Genomic DNA, 15,429 nt, shown 5'->3' with positions numbered 1-15,429 from the left:
ATCCGAGCTCATCTGGATATCTGGGATGACTGGGTCTGTTGATGTTGTCTTTGATCCTCAAGGAGGCTGGCCTAGGCTTCCTCATGGGAAGAGGGCAGTGTTTAGCACAAGTCCTTACTAAGTCCGTGTTTGCTTCAATTTCTCTGATGTCCCATTTGTCAAAGTAAGCATATTTATCTCATCTTACCCCTAAGACACAAATTCTTAACATATGTTTTGCTTGCATCATGTTTATTGCTAGCCCATTGGTCAAAGTAAGAAGAAGGGTCAAGCTCTGCATCAATGTAAAAGGGGGCCAATTGTGCACTGTGAGAGGTGTGATCAGTCTTCCTCTGTTACCTTTTTTCTTTCATTCCTACACTATTTTGCTACTCTATTTTACTACTCTATTTTTCTTCACTTTATTTCTTTTTGATACCTTGTGAGATAGTTCCTCAAACCTATCTGTGGTTCACAAATTCAAATTTGTATTCATTCTGTTATTTCTCTCTTCAATTAAGTTCCTTAATTAAACTGTTATTATTATTTTTATTTAAAACTTTTAAAAAGTTATGGTATTCACTCAATGTTAACAGTATCTTATCTCTCTGTGATATTATATGTCATGATTATTTCAATTTTTTAAAAGCTGTCCTGTGTAGTACGGACAGTTAAGTTTATTACCTTACTTTAATTAGTGGTCACACTCCTCAGTTGTCTGGTTGTATTTGTGTGTGTGTCTGTGTCTGTATGTGCTGTTATTCCATTTTCCCTTGTAGGCGGCAGCTATTTTGCAGATATTAGGCTTAGAGGGAAGAAGTCTAAATTCAGACTCCTATTTGTGTCATTGCTGCTGATTTTAAGGAATGAGGATGGGGATGGCATTCGAGGGTAGAGACTCTGTGGATCAGTGCCTGGTTTGACCATCCTGATTGCTTTCTCTTCAGAAAGCAGCCTTCTCCCAACACTGTAAATATCCTCATACTTTTGTCCTAGACACTGGCTTAAGTTATTTTTTAGGCATTTTACTTGCTTGACAGGAAGGCAGGAGGAAGGGACATCCAGATATTTCTTTGATTTTGCTATTATCCACTCATTCGTCCTCACAGCAGCCTTCCAGAATCGCATAATGTTAATATATGGCCCCTCTGCTGGCCTTGAATTCAATTTTCCTCTTTCTCAGTAATGGTGGAATGGGCAATGATCCATGCAGGCAGTTTTCTACGGACAAAGTCATTTTAAAAATTTTCTTCTGTTTTGACTTTTCCTGTGGCAGGAGAGTTGACCTCTTGTCAACTAAAAACCATCATTTGGAGCCTTGCAATCTCAGCTGGGTCTGTTCAATTTGTTGCCTTTGATGAATGTTCTCCTTTTAAGGCTGGGTATTTATGAGTATCAATGAATTTCCTAGCCCCCCAAAACTGTCCTATATTTTTTGTCTTCCCTCTGCTTCCATCTGGATAGTTGTTGACACCAGTAAGGTAAATTTACTTGGTTGACCCCATTATTTGATGTTTTGAAGTTCATGGGAATACCTTTGTAACATGATCTTGTTGAAGATGTTATCTGCCAGAGATTGTGTTGGTTTATTTGATTCATTATCTTCACGGCTGTGTCTCTTTTTGTTGGCCAGAAGCAAAAAATTTTTTCAAAACATCCAACCACCAATCATTATACATTTGTCTAGGCCCATGTAATGCACAAAAACAAGAATGAATTCTAATGTAGACTACAGATCCTAGGTGATAATGATGTATCAACCACTGACTGAACAAATGTACTACTCTGGTGGGAGTGTTAATGATGAGAGGCTTTGTATATGTGAAGCTGACTGCTTTCTTTGAGGCCCCTTACTATATTTCCCCTTCTTAAACAACTCTATTTCTCATTTCACACACAAACTTCTCTCTTGGAGAACAGCTGAGACTTCTGTCTCTGCCTTCCATCAAGAAGTTTTCCTAATCCCAAATGCTCCGAGCCTTCCTGTCTGACTATCCCAATCTTCCATTCATCCAGGACCATTTTATGTCTCACCTTCTCCAAGACTTCTTTTCCCATGGCTCTCCTCCTCCAATATTTCATCATTAGAGAGTTATATTTATTGAGCACTTGCATGTGCAATATTCGTTACTATTTAATCCTCACAATAACTCAATAAGATACTTCAATTACCATCCCATTTTATAAATAGGAAAATAGAAACTCAGAGAGTCCAATATAGCAGTGACAAGGGAGCATAGTCAGTGGTAAAACTGGGATTCAAACCCAGACAGTTTCATTGTGTTTTCAAGGACCAGTTTCTCTATTATCTTTTACATAGTGCCTCAGATAGTTTTCTTTAACTTTCTGATGTACACTCTTCCAGACATTTCTTTTTCTTGATATCAAGACAAGCCCCCCCACATAGATTGAAAAAAGTTTGGATAAATTTTATATAAAATTTGCAAAAATCACTCCCTTGATTCTCAAAAAGTTATTAGCTACAAAACGAGGAGGTGTCCTATCTAATTTTGCCTTCCAACTGGATTTTTAATTGCTTGGTATCCTTTTGCTTCTGGATATTCCCCTTCACCATAATTAACTCAATCCTGATTACTCAGCAGGTACTTTATAAATACTCACTGATGGAACAAACGTAACAGAAAAAGACAAATTTGTAGCCTGAGGTTAGGAGAAATGTCTGTTATCGATGGTCACTCACCACTAGGTGACTTTGAACAAGAAACTTAGGTAAAGAAGTTAAGAAATGAATGAACCTCCTGTTTCTGAGGCTGTAGAGGAAGGTCAGACATATTTGTCATGGTCACCATCCTACCTCCTGGGGAGGGAGGTTGGAGGAGAAGGGAGATAACATCTATCAATTGCTCAGAGCTTCTGGCAGAAGCCAGATCACACATGTAGAAGGGATAATTGCTGGGGGAAGGAGGAGGGCAGGAACAGGAAAGCCAGGCCTTGTGCTCACCCAGCAGGATGTGAAAAATTCAGCTGGTTTCTTTTTATAGTTTCAATCGTCCCTGGTAATGAAGATTCTGCAATTAGAACTCAGCTGGCAGTTGTGTTGGGGATGTGTGAGGCAGAATAGAATCCTGGGTCTGCAGGAGGGCAGGCATGTTTGTCCGGAAGACTTGAAGGCACCCCCTGGGAACAAGTGATGTGATGTGAGGACAGGAGCTATTTTTACAGACTGTTTCCTAGTCATAATCACTCCTTAAATAAGTACCACTTGGGCATTACAAGTTTCACCTTTTGTTTCAACACATTCAGTTCTCAATTATCTGTACAAATGAAAGGAAGTATTAATACAGATAATATAGAACAATGACAACTCATTTATTTAGACTATCATGAATATGGAATTTACGATCATTTTACCTGGCATTATTTGAAGTTTACTTGCATATATTGTATAAAGTGAACATTTATTAAAAATTATTCTAGGTGGATTAGCCTACTTAATAAGGTAAACTGCTTTCAAATCCTTAAGCAGAATGATAAGTAAAATTTCACTGAGTGGTTATTATGTATTAGGCACTCTGCTAAATCTTTTACATATATTATTATTAACAATTTGCTTAGTGACCTTGTTAGATAAGCACTTTTTGAGCCTTGTTCTATAAGTAAGGAAGTGGGCCTTGTGTTCAAGGTCTCATTCCTAGGAAGCAGCAGATCCTGGCCATTCACAAGTATGTGAACTCAATCCTGTCATATGTGGAGCAGTATTGCTCTGTGGATATATATTATTCTGATCAAATGTGCCAGTTCACACACATACACACACATATCATACAGAGACACACACACACACATCTAGGGAACACAAAATACTGAAAAGGCTCCATTCTACTAGTAACCTAGCCCTGTAAATCAACAGTCAAAATGTTAAGTTCCACTTGTGCTTGTAGTTGTAGTAATTCAACAAGTTTTAATAAATATTTAGAGTCAACACCCTAAAATTGATAAACTGATGTTTCCCCCTGAAGACTGCAGAAAAATGAGATGAAGTGTAGAGATTCAAGTTATCTAGTCCTAAAATAAGAAATTTTAGATACTTTACAGAATAAATTTCACTAATACACAAACGTACTCATACACAGAAACAAATTTATTACAAGTAAGAAAGAAGTTTGAAGAAAAGTTGCTTTGGCTTGCAAAAAGGTGAGTATGTTAAAATGGAAAGAGTAACCTAAATACAGCTTTAAATATTATGGACTCTACCCTAATTCCACCATGCAGAATATTCCAAACATATCTTTAATTTCTGATCAGTTTAATCTCTCATAGATTCTCCCCCACCTTCTTTCGGTCCTACTTCATTCAGTAGTAATGAAGCAGAGAATACAAGTTAATTTTAGTTCAAATAAATCTAAGGTGGGAAAAATCTATATTAAAAATTATATATCAAGGTCCGCTATCCAAAGCCCTACTCTGGTGATTATATGCTGTTTTGCATGATACTTGCTAATACTACTATTTGTGTGGGTAGTCAATATCTGACTGTCTGGAAACTATGCATGAAAATATTGGCATGCACATACACAGATGTTCATATGCAGAAGGGCAGCAGGAGGAATACATTTGGTTGACTTCATGTTTGTTAAGTCAGGAGGACTACATGAGTTCAGGTCTGGGCTGGCAGTGGATGAGCCTGGAGTTTGACTGCATCCTAAGCTAAGGGTAAGTAGGCTGGGAGGGGTAGTCTGTGGTAGGTTGAAGGGGGCAGGTGAAGAGCAAGAACCAAATCAAACTGTGGTGGGAATAGAGGGTGGTTGGTAGTCAAAGATAAAATGAAGAGTTGTACAGAACTGCCACCAGCTCATATGGGAATTAGATAAATATGAGCCTCTAGTACCTTCTTAGCACAGCAGGCAGCATGTCAGTTTCATAATCCATAAATATGAGCCTCTGGGTAGCTACAGCCCATGGAAGGATTCTCAGTTAAACACGCATGCCTCAGACTGGGTATCAGTCCTTACCTGTGGCTACACTCTGAACAACCACGCATTACCCAGGTGCTATGGCTTGTATCTAGATGTCTCTCCCAAAGCCTCATGTGTTAATAGATGCAGCTTTTCAGAGGTAGGTAGATCTATGGTGTGTGAATATGGATTAAGGGTGTGTGATAACTGGGTTTGTCACAGTTCTGGGTGTAGATAATGGAAGTCTCACTCTGAGTGTGGGTGGTACCAATCAATAGATTTTACCCTGGATAAAGAAACAGAAGGAAGGCAGGCTGCTGCTTGCTGCTGCTGCTTTCTGTGTACCCTGCCATGGACTGTTTCTCCTCTGTCATGCCTCTCTGCCATGCTGCCCTGACCTACAGCCAGCTGACTATAGGCTGAAACTTCCACAAACTGTGAGCTGAAATAAACCTTACCTTCTTAAACCTGTGGGTATTCAGTATTCTCAGCAATGAGAAAAGTAACTAAGAGGAAAATCCTTAAGGAATGAGGTGTTAGTCATTCCATTTGTCACTGTGACGAAATGCAACTTAAATGAGAAAAAATTTATTTTGGTTCACTGTTTCAGAGGTTCAGTCTCTTGGCTCCATTGTTTCTGGGCCCAGGGTGAGGCAGAACATCATGGAGGAAGTATGTGGCAGAGGAAAGTTGCTTACCTCATGGCATCCAGGAGCACAAAGGATGACAGAATAGAGAGTCAGGAAGGGTTCAGGGGCAAAAAAACCCTTCAAAGCCATTCCCCCAGTTACCCATTTCATCTAATTGGGCCCCCCTTCCTAATAAGCCCATTCAGCTAATGAATTCATCAATAGAGTAATCAATTTGATGAAGTTAGAGCCTACATGATCTGATCAATTTCCAAAAGCCACATGCCATCAACACGATGAGCCTTTTGGGGGACATTTAGGATGCCAACCATAACATATGGTCAGGATGATTTGGGGATAATGTTATAAAAATAAAATTAAGAGCATTATATTCAGCATTAAAAATTATATGAAAGGATAAAAGTACAATTTATCTCCCTCGAAGCCCCTGCTAGTGTTACTTTCTTGCATATTCTAGAAAAAGCTGCATAGCATAAAATTCATATATAATATTTATATAATATCTAATCTATATACACAAATCATTTTGTGTTCATCTAAAATGCTCCTATTATGCATACTTTTCACACCTTGCTTTTTTCCCTTAATATATTTTGAAGCCGTTTCATATCTGTACATGTTAACTTACTTATTTCTCTCTATTGGATACATGGAATCCCATGATACTCATAGATGCTCAACCAATCTTTTGTTATTAGACATTTAGACTTTCTGGTCTCCTACTTTTCTAATACTTCAACACAATCCTGCCTTCTATATTTGATAAGGAAATTTTTAATCTCCTGTACATCTGCTTGAACGTGTTTCATGGATTCCATTTCTTTCCTATGCTGGGCATTCATGGTTTCTATCATTTTCCTAAGCTCCTCTGTTTTTTATCTGTATCTGCTCTAGAGTCACCAAACATGTCTTTCTTTCTAGTCACCATCTCTGTAGTTATCTGAGAAATTATTTCTGATTTGATTTTTTTCTAGAGACTCTTTCATCTGCTTTGTTACTTCTGCTGCTACCATTCAGAGTTCAGATGGGTGGCTTTTAGATTGTTCCACCTCATTGCCCTCTGGGTTTGCCTTTGGTGAGCTGGAAATCTGGGGTTGTATCTTGTTTAAGTGTCTTCTCATTTTCTTTTTTTGTTTTGTTTTGTTTTTAACTTAATTCCTGGGTTGATGCTTATAAATTACTTATGGTAAATATCTTTATTAGTATCTTTGCTAGTATTGAGAACCCTTAGGAAATGACTACTTCTCAGAGGGGTCTTCCAGCTGTAGCTGGCTTTTGGGTTTTGAGTCTGTTGCAACATCCTACCTCTTCAATTTAGTAGGGATGAGAAGTTGCTGCCTACCTGGCCAACCCCCTGGTTCTTTGGCAGTGGCCTATAATATCATTTATAAACCCTTAGGTGATCTCAGTCTTGGTATACCAAGAAGAACAGCTGATTAGAACAATTATGTCACCTTGGCTAAATTAGTACAATTAGTAACAACAATAGCATCAAACACAGCCTAGAAAATGACAAACTGTGGTAACTATTAATTTGTCACCTTTGACTATATGAACTAGATTTGTGGTTATATAACAAAATCTAAAACAAACCAGGAAAATGTTCGCAGTAAATAAGCCCTCAGTATAGTGATTTTACCCTCAGGAAAGAAAATTTAAAAAGAGGTAGGGGGAAAATAAAGAAATAGAAGAAGAGGATGAAGTTAGAAGCAAGGCTAGAGGACAAAAGAAGTTTATGCAAATTTTGGGAAACTGGTGAAGAAGATAGGAGATAAAGAGAGAAGGAAGAAATAAAAACAAGGACAGAACAAAACAACAATAACAAAAAAACCCCTAGAAACCATGTTCACACTCATAAAAATAAGAACAAACAAGAAAAAATAAGAAAAGAAAAAGTGAAAACAAAAAGAAAAGAAGAAGAAAAAAATGTACACTTCAAGGTGTGTCTCCGCTGTTACTGGTAGACAATGTGGGCAACATACAAATTTGAGTTGATTAATCCCATCAAGCCAGCTGTTGCTTTACAGCTGGGTAGTGGATAATCCCAGCAAGCTTGAACTTTTAGTTCCACTGACGTTCAGGCTGATTTCTGATTTCTGTGAGGCTGGAATTGGGCCTGTGGAGCTTGCAACAGTCCACATGACGCCCCCCACTAGCTTAAACTGGACTCTCTGACCTCCTTCTGATTTGAACTCTGACACTACACTGGAAGCCACTAGATGGAGCGAGCCTGCAGCTATTCTGGGTTTCGAGCTCAGTTGGCCCTTCTCCAAGATGGCTACCAGCCAATGATTATCTCCTGAGGAACATCCAAGCCCCAAAAACTCACCAACCACTGCAGGCCACTGAGTCCACCACTCTGCTCCACTGATGCATTAATCCATGTAGGTCTCTGGGGTCGCCAGGATCACCAGTAGTCACAGTTCATGGGCAAGTTTGAGCTGTCTTTCCCACGCAGTGAGTTCAGGCTTAGGTAGGAGGTGACACCTTTTACCTCCTTCTTTGGAAGACTCACTCTCTTGGCTCTCCCCATGGGCCTAAATTCTTGCTTCAGATCCTTCCTGGGTCCTGGGGACCCATTTTCCTCCTTCTCTTCCTCACGTTGCTATATGCCAGTGCCTGGACACAAAACCTCAGAGAGGCCCCCCATCTGCTGCTTACCATGCTGCCATCTTCCCAGAAGTCCTCCTTACTGATACTTCAATAAGTGTCTTTTTATATTAGTCTTGGTATGTTGGCTGGGTAAGGAGAATGGAATGGAATCACTAGACTGTATCCAATTTAGGTCACTGTGAGCTAAAAACCATGGTGCAGAGGTTGGCCTGATAAGTTTCTTGCCTTCAACAAACTTACCTTATGATGGTGGCTGATGCTGAATGGGCACTGGGGCTAGAATGACATGGGCAGCATGTTAGGAAACACATAACTTGCTGATATAAACTGCAGTTTCCTCTGTGAAGAGAGCCATAGAATGATATATGAATTAGCCATAGAATGATATATGAATTAGCCTCTGCAGTACACACCTACAACCCTTACCATAAGCTGGAGAAAAGCCTCCCTCTGCTTTACACCACTGGGTAGATGACAAGGAATGTAAAGTTGCTGGAAGAGAACTCTGAGGAATACAGACCTTGAATGGCAGCTGTGGACCCAGCTCCACTTGAGGAACTTATCACCAAGATAATAGATCTTTTGAGAATTTCCTCTGGCTCTGTGGTTAAAATCCATTTCAGAGCTTCTGTGCTCTATTTATACTTCCTGTGGAGAGTGGCTCAGTGGGCTGAATCATACTGAATTATGTGTGACTCTGCTTCCAGGTTTTCTAAAATGAGAAATTGAGGAAAAAGTTACATTAATGACCTTTCTTCCTGAGGGTTCAATCAAATGATAGGAAAGCAATCTGCATAGTAATTATAGCACCTCTGGGAGTGAATCCCTGAGCTTCAGTGGAGAAGAGCATGGAAGTCATATCTATAATAAAATTCAGATCCATTTGCTTCTAAATCATAGGGAGGTTAATTCAGGCATTGCAGTCACAATCAGAAGCAACATAATATGTAACATACTGGTCATTGGGTAGCTCACACTATTCTTCTCAACTGTGGAGTGTCCCGGCCCGCGGGTAAGTCAACGGAGACCCTAGAGGGGGAGCGAGGATGAGAGGGGACAGGGGACACGAGAGATGGAGACAAGACAGGTTTCTGATCAAGTCTCGTTTATTGCGGAAGCTGCTACAACATATATACCGTAGGGCGAGAGGGGAGGAGCAAGAGGAGTGTACTGGGGCTACTTCCTTGTTGCCGGGTAGATCTGCAACAAGCCCGGGCATGTCCGTCAAAGGCCTGCAGCAAGCCTGGGCATGTCCGTAGAAGGCACTCAAGAGTTCCAGCGGGGGGGCAGGGCCCCCTACAGTGGAGGGTCACAGGAAATAAGCTGTCACCTGGACAAGGCTTGTGCTGATAGGAAACTCAATCTGTGACCATGTGATAAATACTCTATGACTCCACTGACCATTCTCAATTATGAATGGAAGTCCTGCCTTTTCCAGCACATGGACAGAAAATATAATAGCCAGGGTTCTTACTCTAACTCCTCAAATCAAAGAATTAATTATTAGACTGGTGGATGATACTGATGCTGATGGGTCATACTTTCAGAGAGTGAGAGGTACTTAGGGGAGAAGGACATATCCCTAAACTTTGGAGAATGCCTACCCACAGACCTCCATTGATACTTTTGTTAGCAGAATGTGATACTTGGGTTATTTATTTAATGACTTAGCATGGGATTCCTCTTATTCTTATTGATTGCTCCAGTTAAATTATATGAAGTCTTTACTTTCTGAGATAAAATGATTTTTACTTTTTAAAGTAAATATAAATCATTCAATTCTCAGAGTTCTAATGGTAACAAAAAAATTTAGACCTGAACCTAACCTTTGAACAAATAGACCTAGGAGATAGATCTACAGAATGTTCCACCACACAACAACAGAATACACATTTTTCTCGGTAGCACATGGGACATTCTCCAAATTATACCACATACTAGCACTTAGAACATGCTTAAGTAAATGCAAAGGAATTGAAATTATCCCATGTATATTATCAGATCATACTACACTGAAATCAGAAATCAATGGCAAAAGAAATCACAAAAGCTACATTAAAAAATGGAAATTAAATAACACTGTCCTGAAAAGCCAATGGGTCACACATGAAATTAAAGAAGATATTAGACAGTTTCCACAATTAAACAATAATGCCAACATAACATTCGAGAGTTTATGGGTTGCAATGAAAGCAGTCCTATGAGGGAAATTTATAGCTGTGAATTCTTACATCAGAAAAACAGAGCAAACTCAAACAAATAACCTAATGTTAAATCTCAAGCTTCTAGAAAAAGAAGACCAAATTAAGCCCAAAGCACATACAAAGGAAGAAATTATGAAGAGCAGAAATTAATGCAATGGAGACTAGAAAACAATGAAAGAATCAATGAATTCAAGAATTGGTTCTTGAAAGATCAAATAAAATAGAGAAACCCTTAGCCAGCCTTCTCACAAAAAGGAAAGGGCTTAAACCCATCCAATTATAAATGAAAAGGGTAAAGTCACAATGGATCCTGCATAAATCCAGAAGATCATCAATACCTAGTTCCAGAACCTGTACTTTAATAAGATGGAAAATGCAGAAGAAATGGACAGATTCCTAGATACATATGAATTACTAAAGCTGAATCAAGAAGATATAAAAATTCTAGATAATCCAATATCAGTCATTGAAATTGAAGAAGTAATTTTAAAACTACCAACAAAGAAAAGCCCAGGTCCTGATGGATTCGCTCTTGAATTCCACAAGAACTTTAGAGAAGATTTAATGCCATTATTCCTCAAACTCTTTAATGAAATTGAAAGACAACTAACACTCACAAACTCATTCCTGGAAGCAAGCATTACCCCAATACCAAAAACAAACAAGGACCAAAACAGAAAAGAGAACTACAGGCCAATCTCCTTATTGAATATAGATGCAAAAATCCTCAATAGGATACTAGCAAAAAAAGTGCAGCAAAGCATCAGGAAGATTATACATCATCACTGAGTAGGATTCATTCCAGGGATGCAGGGATGGTTCAACATATGCAAATCAATAAATGTAATACTCTACATTAATAGAAGCAAGGACAAAAACCACATGATTATCTCAATAGATACATAAAAAGCATTTGACAAAGTCCAACACCTATTCATGATTTTTAAAAAGCCCTACAGAAAATGGGAACAGGAGGTCTTTATTGCCACCTGATAAAAGCCATCTATGAAAAACAACAGCCAACATCATACTAAATGGTTAAAACTGAAACCTTGCACTCTAAAATCAGTAATAAGGCAAGTATGTGTACTATTACCACTCCTATTCATTATAGTTCTGGAAACATTAGCCAGAGCAATTAGACAAGAGAAAGAAAACAAAGGAATAATGACAGGAAAGGAAGAAGTTAAATTATCAGTATTGGTGGATGACATGATACTCTACATAAAAGACCCCAAAAACTCTACCAAAAGACTTCTAGATTTAATAACCAAATATATTAGCATAGCATGATACAAAATCACCACTCAAAAACCAATAGCACTCCTGTACACAAATAACAAACTCACTGAGAGAGAAATTGGGGAAACAACACCTTTCAAATTAGCACCAAGAAAAATGAAATACTCAGGAATACTGTAATGAAGTCTTAGTTACTTTTCTCATTGCTAAGACAAAATACCCAATATCCAAAATTAAAGGAGGAAAAGTTTATTTGGCTTCCAGTTTGTAGAAGTTTCAGTCCTTAGTTGTCTGGATCCAAGGCAGGGTGGCATGGGAAAGAGGCATTGTAGAGGAAAAACAGTTATGGTGGGCATAAGGTAGCAAAGCAGCAAAGTAGTGAAGAGGCAGCAAGCAGCAAGTAAGAAGCAGTGACCACAGGAGCCCTCTTTCTGTCCCTTATAGCCTATCCCAGCTACCCACCCTTAGGGCAGATAGCACTCTTTCCCAGGGTGGGGTACTCAATCCTAGCATCACTCCATGAATTAATCCCAGGATCATATCCCTTAGATCCAATTTCCTCCAAAAAGCTTCACCTATGACCACATGAGGGTATGAGGGGACATCTAGATATAAGCCATAACAATACTCTACATAGAAGACCACAAAACTCCACCAAAAAGACTCGTAGATTTAATAACCAAATTCAGTAGTATAGCAGGATACAAAGTCAACACTCAAAAATAAATAGGATTTCTGTACACAAATAACAAACTCACTGAGAGAAATTAGGGAAACGACACCTTTTGCAATAGCATCAAAAAAAATGAAATACTTAGGAATCAATCTAACAAAGTAAGGAAAAGGTCTTTACTCTGAAAACGGAGAGTGAAGAGGATATCAGAAAATGGAGGCTGGGGATTTAGCTCAGTGTCACCACGCCTGGCTCACAAGCACAAGGTCCTGAGTTTGAGCCCCAGTATCAAAAAAAAGCGGAACAAATATAGTGAAAATAGCTATACTTCCAAAAATACTATATAGATTTAATGCAATCCCGATCAAAATATCAACAGTGTACCTCACAGAACTAGAGAAAACAATCCTAAAATTCAGATGAGATCTAGAATAGCAAAAGTAATTCTGGGCAACAAAGGCAAGGCAGGGGGCATCACAATCCCTGATTTGAAATTATACTACAAAGCTACTGTGATAAAAACAGCATGATACTAGCAAAAGAAAACAGACCACAGGATCAATGGAACAGAGCAGAAGATGCAAAAACAACTCCAAACACACTCAGCTACCTTATCTTTGACAAACACCTTCAATGGAAAAAAAGATAGCCCTTTTATTAAATGGTGCTTGGAAAAGCGGCTTTCCACATGCTGAACATTAAACCTTGATGCATAACTCTCACCATACACTAAACAAAACTCAAAATGGATTAAAGATCCAAATACTAAAACAGAAACACTAAATCTGCTGGAAGACAAAATAGGTATAACTCTGGAAGACACTGATGCAGGCAAAGACTTTATGAACAAAACCCCCATCACACAGGAAATATTACAAAGGATCAACAACTGGGATCTCTTCTTATTAAAAAGCTTTTGCACAGCAAATGAAACCAACAACAGAGTGGAGAGAAAACCCACAGAATGGGAAAAAATTTGTTTTACCAGCTATTCCTCAGACAAAGGACTAATATGTAGAATATATAACAAAGTCAACACAATCAGATCCCCTAAATTTAAAGTCCCAATCCAAAACTGGGCATCTGAAATGAATAGACACTTCTCAGATGAAGAAGCGCAAACAGCAAATAAATATATTTTAAAGTGTTTATAAGGGCTGGGGATTTAGTTGAGCTGCACCACACCTGCCTTTCAAGCACAAAGTCCTGAGTTCGATTCCCGGTACCAGGAAAAAAAATGTTTAATATCACTAGTCATTCAAGAGATACAAATTAAAACAACACTGAAATTCTATCTCACTCCAGAAAGAATCACTATCATTAAGAAATCAACCAATAACAAATGCTGGTGAGGCTGTGGGGGGAAAGGAACACTTCACTGTTGGTGGGAGTATAAAAGGAGGTTTATTCTTTTTTGTTGTTTTTGTTGTTTATTTCTGATAAATACTCCAGCTCCAGAAAGATTTCAGACAATGACTTTTTCCCCCCAGATCTCTAATACAACTCTTGTCTTTGTTGAACTTGCAGTTCTGCTTGGTTCTATGCAAGGCCTTGTGGTAGGTGGTATCATATACAAGGTCAACCTGGACAGAAGTTCTGAGCAAGAGGCAGTTAATGACCACCAGTGAATCCACATGAAGTATGACATCTGAAACACAAGATTCCTGCTGCCTTCATTCTTATTCTCTCTCTCTCTCTCTCTCTCTCTCTCTCTCTCTCTCTCTCTCTCTCTCTCTCTCTCTCTCTCATGTGTAAGACAGCATACTCATTTCCATCTCCTTTTCAGAGAGTCGGGCTGTTTCCAAACTGCTACATGACGTATTATTTTCTGGTGGCTGCTATAATAACTGACAAACTTGGTGACATTTAGCAACAGAAATTTATTTTTACAACTCTAGAAGCCAGAAGCCTGAAGTCTGTATCTCTGGACCAAAATCAAGGTGTCAGCAGGACCAAACTTCCTACATTGGTTCTAAGGAACAATCTGTTGCTCATCTTTTCTAGTTTCTGATGGTTACTGGCATTCCTGGGCTGTAGCCATCATTGTCCCAGTCTTGAAGACCAGCATCTTCAAATTTCTTTACTATGTTTTTCTGTGTAACTGACATATTCATGAGTCATCAGAACACATCCAAGAGGAATCTGAAGCTTGGAAATAGAGAAATAAAATGTTTAAATTCAGAAGATTGAGACTAACAAGAATATAGAGTTGCTCAATAAATAGGGCCAGGGTAAACTAGCAGACGGGGGGACAGGAGAGTAATATGTTAGCTGAGGATAAGAGATAACTGGTTATGCAGTGATAACCATTAAGACTGCAAAAGATAAGAGTGAAGCTCAGCCGGTCCCAGCACCCAGAAGGAAGCTCCCCCACTGCCATCCCAGGCTCCTAGAGCAGAGAAGGTGAGCCACGTGGGGGCCAGAAGCAACCCCCCCCCGCCCCGTGGAAATGAGAAGACACATAAACAAGCCTCAAAAACAGACTTCCAGATCACCTCCAGCAACCCCAAAGGGAAACCAGATGGAACAATCTGATACTCAACCACCTGGACTCTCTGAACTGGCAACAAAAGAGGATCTGGGAAAAATGAAATCAGAAATAATTACTCAGATAACAGCAAAGATTTTGCTCATGGTGCAAGACATGATTAATAAATCTAGAGAGGAGACAGATAAAAAAAATAGAGGATCTGAGGAATATGATGGAATCCCAACATAGGAAACAAATGAAATCCATAAAACAGATACAAACAGATTTACAAGAGATTAAAAACTCCATCGGAAGTCTGTGCAGCAGAATGAACCAATGTGAGGATAGAATTTCACATATAGAAGATAAGATTGCAATTAGTGAGGAGGAAAAGAAAAATTGCTTTAAAATTGTGAGGGAACACAAGAGATCATTCCAGCAGCTGCTAGACAATGCAAAGAAGAATAGCGTAAGACTGACTGGAGTCAATGAAGAAAGAGGAGAGAGTGCAGAGGACATAAAAAAACTCTTCACAGAAGTGATGGCAGAAAACTTCCCAAGGAGGGGAAAAGAACTTGACATACAGATAAGTGAGGCATATAGGACTCCAGCTAGCCTTAATCAAAAAAAATCTACACATAGGCATATAATAGTTAGGATTCCAGAAATCCAAAAGAAGAAC

At 39.0% G+C, this 15,429-nt stretch overlaps 1 long non-coding RNA gene across 1 annotated transcript; it reads right to left on the bottom strand.

Moving 5' to 3' along the window:
- Positions 1 to 3,772: 3,772 nt before the first annotated feature.
- LOC110350995 (uncharacterized) lies at positions 3,773 to 9,430 on the bottom strand. Its single transcript, XR_015452059.1, has 3 exons — positions 9,115 to 9,430; positions 8,679 to 8,870; positions 3,773 to 8,497 (listed from the first exon to the last, which is right to left on the bottom strand). It is a non-coding gene; the product is annotated as an uncharacterized LOC110350995 (long non-coding RNA).
- Between the last annotated feature and the right edge of the window lie 5,999 nt (positions 9,431 to 15,429).

The sequence above is a fragment of the Heterocephalus glaber genome, unplaced genomic scaffold (assembly GCF_053883595.1).
Source record: "Heterocephalus glaber isolate CG9 unplaced genomic scaffold, H.glaber_assembly_v1.0 deba00001442, whole genome shotgun sequence".
NCBI lineage: Eukaryota > Metazoa > Chordata > Mammalia > Rodentia > Bathyergidae > Heterocephalus > Heterocephalus glaber.
The sequence above is the reverse complement of the archived record's forward strand: the minus strand, read 5'-3'. Positions and strand labels throughout refer to the sequence as shown.